At 64.9% G+C, this 8700-nt stretch overlaps 1 long non-coding RNA gene across 1 annotated transcript; it reads right to left on the bottom strand.

Annotated features, from left to right (window-relative positions):
* Nucleotides 1-937: 937 nt before the first annotated feature.
* On the bottom strand, nt 938-5251 carry LOC120227232. The gene is made up of 2 exons (XR_005527209.1): nt 5056-5251; nt 938-1250 (listed from the first exon to the last, which is right to left on the bottom strand). It is a non-coding gene; the product is annotated as an uncharacterized LOC120227232 (long non-coding RNA).
* Nucleotides 5252-8700: the final 3449 nt, after the last annotated feature.

Genomic DNA, 8700 nt, shown 5'->3' with positions numbered 1-8700 from the left:
GCTGGGAAGGAGGAATGTTCCAGAGGGGGCTCCCCAACTTTGTCCTCCTCACTCTGCCAAAACCACTCCCCCAAATTAGGAGGACTATAGGGACCCTGCCCTCTGGGGCCCAGCACTGTGGCTGCTGTGGCTGGACAGGGGCCAGGGGCGGCCAGGGGCTCCCTCATCAGGCTGCAGCCCCATGGGAAAGCCCACCCTGTCCTGGGACCACTGGGACATCAGGCAGAGGGGCGCTCACATGCTGAGGGCTGCCACCCCACGACGCTGCCCCCGTGGCTCCGGAAGGGCCCTGGAGGACCGGAGGGGAGAGGCCGATCTCCCAGACCCCATGGTGGTCCGGCGGGGAGGGGAATGGGCTCCTGGACCAAGGTGGACCCCAACACCGACTACTCGGACCTCGAACATGTGCATCAGGCCAGATGTGACCCTGCTCCGCCCCCTTCTCCTCCCAGCACTAACCACGCAGCAACCTCTTCCAGCAGCCAGCAGGGGATGTGCGGGTGCCTGGGCCTCAGCCAGCAGGCGATGTGTGGATGCCTGGGCCTCAGCATGCCCAGGGCACAGTGGAATAGTACTAACAGTACAGACACCAGGCTGGGGCCTGCAGCCACAGGAAACACTCAGCCCACAACCACGCCCCTCCCCGAGCATCCTTCATCTGCTGCAGAAATGTGCGCCCCTCGCCCAGTAAAGCTGGGGACCTCCTGGAGCCAAGGCCCTGCCCTCTGCCGCCCCAGGAGGGGATGCTGGGTACTACCTCCCCTGGCAGAGGCTCTGGGTCTCCTAGAGGCATCCCCCTGTGCCTCCAAGTGACTCTGCTGTTTCTGTGGCTTGGGCAGGGCAGGAGCCAGGTGCCAATGTGGATGCGCCGACTCAGCGGATCGCAGCCCGGCTCACATTGGGGATGACTGGGCAGAATGCACTCGTCAGCACAGAATAGGTGGCACATGTTTCCATTTCTGGCAATAAAGTTTAGCCGACTGGGTCAGCAAGCGGATGCCAGGGTGGGAGCTGTCAGAAGAATTCACATCTCCGCCCGGATGGCTTTGTGGACAGGGCTCCAGACTTCCATAGACATGGTCACTGCCACAGGGACCTGCTTCTGGACTCAGTGAACCATGCTTCAACGCACCCAAAAAGAGCAATGCAGGTCCATTTTCACACCAAGAACCAAAGTCATGAAGGGCACTCGAGGAAGCCAAATTCCGTGAGCTCGTTGAATTAGGTGGTGTTTATAGCTCCTGCAGGCCCTTAGGCAGTGGGGAGAAGACTCAGTTAAGTACCGCTCCAGCCAGACTCCCTCTGAGTCTGCTGTTAGCGTGCTGGGTGGTACCAGCCATCCCCCATGCTCAAGGTGACCCTCAAAGTCTGGAGAGCCGCTCTGAAGCCCCCCTGCCCCGTGCCCTTCCGCCCTGCCCCAGAGACACCTGGTGCTGTGTTCACACAGACCCCTCCCTGGTTGGTGCTTACACTGGAGAGACAGTGGCTGGACCCCCCCCTCCAGGTCCAAGTGCACATCTCCAGAAGAGCCAGCTCAGACCTCCCTTTGGAGAGCCCTCCCTGTGGAAGCAGGTGTAGGAGGCAGCGAAGAGGAAGGGGGAGAGCTCAGGCCGGGCTGCAGGTAGAAGCATGAAGTGAGAGGACCAGGCGGAGCCTCCAGGCTGGCCACCTGCTCCAGACACCACCCACTCCGTTCATGGGTGCTGGGCCTCACCCCAGACTGGCAGACAGATGTGCTCTGTCCTTAAGGTCAAAATATCACCTCTGAGCCCCAGGAGAAAGCTGGCCACATTGTGCACCCAGAAGGCTCAGCTCTGACCCACAGCCCTGAGAGGCATGGGCATCACCCTACCACTGCCACACAGCACACACGGGATCCACTTGCACGCTGGGCACCCAGACAGCAGGGGCTGGGCTCTCCCAGCTCCAGGCAGGAGGACTGCGCTCCCTCCCCCTCCCTGCACAGCTAGCATCCTCTAAAGGCCCACCTTTCTGATTTCAAGAATGCGGCCCAGAGAACCCACAGTTCATTGACTCGGGGAGGCCACAAAGGCCACTCAGGTATAGAGACTGAGTCTTTCCCAAGGGACTGCGAGCATGTGCGGCTGAGGGGTGTGCAGCGGGTCAGCTCCATCCTCAGCAAACCCTTTACATCCAAGCCCACCGCTGCCCACAAACTGCCGCAGTGCTTTCCAGCCTGGAATGCCCAGCTGCTCCCACTGAAGGGCAGACGCAGGAGCTTCTGGAGGAAACATCCTGGAGCAGTCCTGGCTCACAGGCTGGGTGCCCAGCTCCTTTCCATCTGGGCAGCTGCTCCAGTCAGCACGGGCACAGGGCTTGCTGCACCCAGGACCCAGCCCGTAATCAGGTGTGACCCCTGGGGAGCACAGACATGGCCGCCACACCTGCACCAGAGACCCTGGGCCCTAGGGCGCATCTATCACGTCTCAGCTGCACTGCACACCCACATGGGTCATCAGTGGTCCTGGTGAGAACTTTCCCTAGCAGCCTGTGGGCTGGGTTCAACCCCCACAGGCCCAGGGACTTTTGATGCCCAGGCGAGTCCAGGGTCCTGGCCGGCAGCCTTGGAGCCAGTGTAGGGGCTGGGCGTGGCTTACACAGTGGCCACATGGGCTCTGCAAAGGCACTGAGCATGTCTGGAGCTCTGGAATCCTGGTCAAAGGGGTGGACAGAGCCATCTGGCCAACAGACCCCACTGAGGCCACTCTGGGAGCCCCCTTGCCCTTGGGACAATGGGCAGTCAGAGCTCCAGCTCCCAGGATGAAGGTGGGGGCTATGTGAGCACATGGATCACCCTTGGCAGCCAGGTGCCCTCGGCTTGGGTGCCTCAGTGCACAGGGGCCCCAGGAGCCTTGAGAGGAAGCCCCACCTCTCACTAGAGCCTGGAGGGAAAGTGTCCATCCAGGCAGCTTGCTCTCCAGAGTCACCCCGGCCACAGAAACTGCTCCCAGGCAGGTTCCCACAGACAGAGGTGGGGGAGCCCTCTGCAGTGTTAGGTGGGCTGAGATACGTGCAAGGCTTGAACACAGGCCACCGTTGACAAAGTCCAGAAGACAGGAGAGCAGGGGCAGGGAATGCCGACCCTCGCTGGCCGTGCCAGGGACAGGGAAAACCCCAGAGAGGGCGCAGAGAGCGGAAGGAAGCCACCAGACCCCCTGAAATGGGGAAACCTCAGACGCACTAAGCCCCGTGAGGAGCCACCCTGACCCATGAGGTCCCTGTCAGATTCATCCCTGCTCACCCTGACTTTCAGAACAGAAACCCAGTGGAAATGCGGGGCCTGCCGCAGAGCTGGCCCTGGGCCAGCAAGGGTGGACACGAGTGCCCCCACAGTGACACAGCTGCCCCACGTGGCATGTGCTCCTGGGGCAGGTGAGCTGCTGGGCAGGTCTGGGAAGTGGGGTCTGGAGGCGTCCGTCCACATGCAAAGCACACCCGAGCCGGGGGGCAGCTTGCTGATGGTGACAGAGAAACCCCACTGCCCAGGGTCGAGCAGGAGGCAGGGGCCCGCAAGACACTGGGCTGCCTGCACTGTGTGTGCGCAGGATGGACAGGACCACACACCGGCACTGAGGGCCTGGGGGGAGCCCAGGAGGCCGTTGGGCGGAGACTCAGCGGGAGATGCTGCCATCTCCCTTGGGATTTGTACCAGGTGCAGACGCTGCCCTTGTAATGGGTTCCGACACAGCCCTACTGCTCAGGGGAGGGTCAGGGTTCCAGGGCAGCGCCCACCCCAGGGGCCTAAGGAGCATGGAGCACCAACACGGGCCCCGTGGGCAAGGACGCTGAGGTACAGAGGCAGAAGCTCCGGAAAGGACTGGCCCTGCCCCAGGTGGCAGTGATGTCAAGGCCCGAAGACCCAACAGCACTCAGGGTGGCAGGGGAAGAGGCCGCCCAGCAAAGCACTAGCCCACCGGCTCCAGAATCCCATGCAGAACTTGAGAAAAACAGACACCAAGGTGGGCCGGGCGCTGGGCAGCCCTCTAGAGGTGAGGAGGTGGGACGAGGCTCCACACTCCAGGGGGAGAGCTCCATGGAAGAAGACAGCGTTCAGGCCCAATAATAATCACCCATCACCGTCACAGAGTCTCCTGGAGGGAGGTCAGACTCCCGCAGCCTGCAGCAAAGGTGGGGCCTGTGCAGCCACCACAGACGTTACCTTCCAGGAGCCCTCAGTGCCCCAGCAGCAACCCGGGCAGGTGAAGCGGGGCACCTGGGCCTCCCCTGGGCCTCCCCTGAACCTGGGCCTCCCTTAGGCCTGGGCCTCCCCTGGGCCTCTCCTGTACCTGGGCCTCCACTTGGCCTCCCCTGAACCTGGGCCTCCCCTGTACCTGGGCCTCCCCTGTACCTGGGCCACCCCTGGGGCTCCCCTGTACCTGGGCCTCCCCTGGGCTTCCCCTGCACCTGGGCCTCCCCTGCACCTGGGCCACCCCTGGGCCTCCCCTGTACCTGGGCCTCCCCTGGGCTTCCCCTGCACCTGGGCCTCCCCTGCACCTGGGCCACCCCTGGGCCTCCCCTGTACCTGGGCCTCCCCTTGGCCTCCCCTGCACTTGGGCCTCCCCTGGGCCTCCCTTGAACCTGGGCCTCCCCTGGACCTCCCCTTGGCCTCTCCTGCACCTGGGCCTCCCCTGGTCTTCCCCTGCACCTGGGCCTCCCCTGCACCTGGGCCTCCCCTGTACCTGGGCCTCCCCTGGGCCTCCCTTGGGCCTCCCCTGCACCTGGGCCTCCCCTGTACCTGGGCCTCCCCTGGGCCTCCCTTGGGCCTCCCCTGCACCTGGGCCTCCCCTGTACCTGGGCCTCCCCTGGGCCTCCCCTGGGCCTCCCCTGCACCTGGACCTCCCCTGGGCCTCCCCTGTACCTGGGCCTCCCCTGGGCCTCCCCTGCACCTGGGCCTCCCCTGGGCCTCCCCTGCACTTGGGCCTTCTCTGCGCCTGGGCTTCACCTAGGCCTCTCCTGCATCTGGGCCTCCTCTGCTCCTGGGCCTCACCTAGGCCTCCCCTGGGCCTGGGCCCCCCTGGGCCTGCACTTCCTCACCTGCATGTGCTCCAGGTCCAGCTAGAAGCAGGGGGAATTGGAGCTGCATCTGGGGACAACAAGTGCTTTGGGAGTGGGCGGTCCCTGAGGCCCGTCACCACAATGGCACAATCCCAGGCAGCTCTAGAGAAAATGGGCCCACAGGCAGGTGGCAAAGGGAGAGCCAGTGAGGGGCCAGTGAGGCAGAGCCAGGCACCCTTGCATGTCAAGAGCACAACCCACAGATCAGCCCTGGGCTTCCCAGGCTCCTCCCCCACCGGCCCCGCAGCCCCCCAGGAAGAAGGATTGGGGGTAGGTCTGTGTCACTGTGGTACTACTGTGATGATTATGGGATATGTTACCACAGTATCACAGCACCCGTCAAAAACCCTGTCCCGGGTCCCAGCTGTGGCCCTGCCCTCGGCACACCTTCCCCTGATTCGGAACGGGGCCGCATCACCATGGTATGGTGGTTACCACGGCAGTGCAGCCTGTAACCCAAACCCACCGGGGCGGCAGGCACAACGGAAGGGACAGGGCCCACGGCTTCCGGGACGCCGAGCCAGGACCCTGCCTGCTGACTCCATCAGACCCTGAAACCGACCGGCGGAAGCCGCCCCAAACCTCAGCCAGACCTGCCTGTCTGGGCAGAGACAGCACAGGAGCTGCCCGGTGAGCCGGCCTGCCCCTCCCTGCAGCCACTGGGCTACCCAGCCATAGCACCCCACACCCCACAGTACCCCACATCCCACCCCACCCCACACCCTGCATCACCCCACATCACCGCACACCCCACATCACCACACACCCCACAGCAACCCCTGCACCTCTTCCCCAAGCAGGCTGGGGCCCTGCCTCAAGGGACCTGGGAAGGCGGGAGGGACTCTCCCCTTCAGGGACGGCTGTTCGAACTTGGTTTTGGAAACGTTTCTTCCTGGAGGACGGATACACCCACGTGCCCCTCGACCGGTCTGGCTGGAATGTCCATCCATGCTCAGTGGTCCCCTTGGCCTGGTCCAAACCTGGCCTCACCAGGAGGCCCCAGGGATGCTGGAGACACGCTGCAGACACGGCCCCCCCGAAGTGGACACTCTCCCCCCAGCCTGTGCCGCAGATGTAGGCACGCACCCCAAGTATGTGTGTGAGACCACCGGGGGCAGCCCCCACACCCCCTGTGCCCACACCCCTGCAGATGGTGTCCCTGGGGAGACAGGGCAGGCGAGGGCGGCTGGACCATGCCAGCTGCCCACCACGTGGGGCAGCACTGGGCACCTGTGCAGACACGCCTCGCTGGGCGCCTGGGCCTGGGGCAGGGGAGGGGCCCCACCACACACACAGGGGCTTTTTGACAAGGAACTTTCTACTGTGTTACTACAGTAACTACTACCACAGTGACAGACCCAGTAGCAAAAACCGGCCAGAGCCACCCAGCCCTCCCGCCCGGCTCTTGAGGGTCAGGGTGGGACCCTCCACCTCCTGAGCCACTGGCGGCCAGCTCAGCCCACATCCACCCACAGCGGGGGCTTCAAAGGGCTCTGAGGTGGCCACACAACCCCCACTGGCAGAAACAGACCTGCTCAAGGCGGCACCGAGCAGGAAGGACAGAGTCTACCCTGGACAAGCTCCCAGTGGGCAGGGCCCCCGGAGGCCCTCGAGGGGCTGGCAGAGGAGGGCGCTGGAGCGAGGCCCACACTGGGCTGTGCAGGAGCTCACTGACATTAGAAGCAGGACAGGTTCACAGGGAGCGGGGCACCTCCCAGCACGTGCCATCCTCAAGGACATGGGTCTCATTCCTGGCCGGGCCAGAGGGGGCTCCCAGGGCCTGTCCCCCAGGGGACGGGCTATGTAGGCTCTGGTCATTGCCAGGAGGCTAGAGGGTGAGTCGCCTCCAGGGAAAGCCCCTGCTAGGGGCCCAGAGCTACGTCCCCTCCGTACCTACCTCCCGGGGAAGGACGCCGTCCAGGGCCTCATCCAGCTCTCAGCCACGCGCTGACCCCCTGCTGCACTGGGGGGTGTGACCACATCTACTGCGTGACTTACAGACACAGCCCAAAGCTCCCAGAAGGGGAGCCTGGGAGGCAAAGCAAAGGGCAGTGGCGTTGGGGACTGTGCCCCCCACAGGGCCTGTCTGGAAGCCACTACCTTCCTCCCCACTGCCCCCCCCCCATCCAGTGCCCCTCGGACCTGAGCCGGAGCCCCGGGCCTCTGCCAGCCCACTGCAGGCCCCCGCAGCGGACAGCTTCTCACTGGCCAGCCAGCGCTGCTGTCCCCACCCTGGAGCAGCTGTTCTGAGCCCCGCCGACGCAGCAGACCGCACCTCCTGCCCCGGCGCCCCCCGGTCCTGGCATCCACGTGGCACCAGCCCAGGCATGCTGGGCACGTCCTCTTCCCCCGCAGCCCGCCCAGGGCTGAGGACTGCGGCCTCCAGCCTCCCACGCCAGCAACTGGCATGTGTCCTGGTCCCAGGGCAGCTCCCTAGTGGCCCCTGGGCCCTCCCCGTCCTGAGGAAGTGCCTCCCACCAGCCCCGCCTGCAGGGGCCAGGCCCCAGTTATTGTCACAGGGCATCAGACAGTGGTTATAGCTACGGGTACCACAGTGATGCCCCTCATGGCAGAAACCAGGCCCAGCACCACCTGCTACCTACAGGCCCAACTTCTGCCCCCGGGACTGGCAGCTTACTCTTTTCCGTCTGAGGCATCGACCTCTAGCCTCTGGCCCTGGAGAGATGGGCCCCTCTCGCTGGGGTCTGTGCCCTTGAGGGCCTCCAGGGCTGACGGATTCTAAACGAGGAGGTGGCATCCAGTGTAGCCAGAGGGGCTGTGCTGGGGCTGGGGCCGGGGGGACCACAGGCCTAGCTGCACACAGAAGCTGAGGGGCCAGGACCTGTGAGCCACGGAGCCCGAGCCCAGCAGGGCAGTGTGCACAGAGCCCCGAGGCTGGCACAGGTCACCCCACATCCATCCGCCCACCTGCCCCTCCACAGAGGCCCCATCAGGGACCAGTGCTAGATGCCCGGCTCCTCACCACGAGCTGCAGATGAGTCATGTCAGGGTCAGGACCCAGGGGACCCAGGGCCCCTCCATCAGGCCCCAGCGCCCAGCCCAGCCCACACTCAACCTCCCAGGGGGACCCCTGCCTCAATCTGTCCCTCAGAGGGAGGCTGAAGGGGCCATGGCCTCGGCCAGGACAGGCTGAGCAGCTGTGAGCAGGGCCCTCCCCTGGGCCGCGGGGACAGGCTATATTGTCTGAGCCTTTATCATTGTGGCTACTGGGTGGTACCTCCCACAGCGACATAGTCTACACTCAAAACCAGCCTCCCTCCCCAGGCCCCACTGCCTCCTGCTCTGGGCTGGGCCCTGTCCCCTCCCAGTTGTCACTGGGGGCTGCATGCCTCAATCCAGTGCTGTCCTGAAGCAGAGCTGGGGACACTGTGGCCTGGGCCCCGGGGTCGAGCGCAAGCACCCTGGGAGTAAAGGCTATGTGGACAGCACTGACCTCGAGAGCCGGCCCCCCCATCTGCCCGGCCTTGCTCCCCGGGGACCCCCTCCAAGGACACCGAGGTTTCCCCACAGGAGGCCCCCCTGCACCCCAGGCTCAGGCCTGGGCGCGTGCACGGCAGTCCTCTGCAGGGAGCCCTCCCTGTGGCCCCCGCCCTCCCCTCTTCT

Source organism: Hyaena hyaena, unplaced genomic scaffold, assembly GCF_003009895.1.
Source record: "Hyaena hyaena isolate Hyena2069 unplaced genomic scaffold, ASM300989v1 scaffold_2115, whole genome shotgun sequence".
Classification (NCBI taxonomy): domain Eukaryota; kingdom Metazoa; phylum Chordata; class Mammalia; order Carnivora; family Hyaenidae; genus Hyaena; species Hyaena hyaena.
The sequence above is the reverse complement of the archived record's forward strand: the minus strand, read 5'-3'. Positions and strand labels throughout refer to the sequence as shown.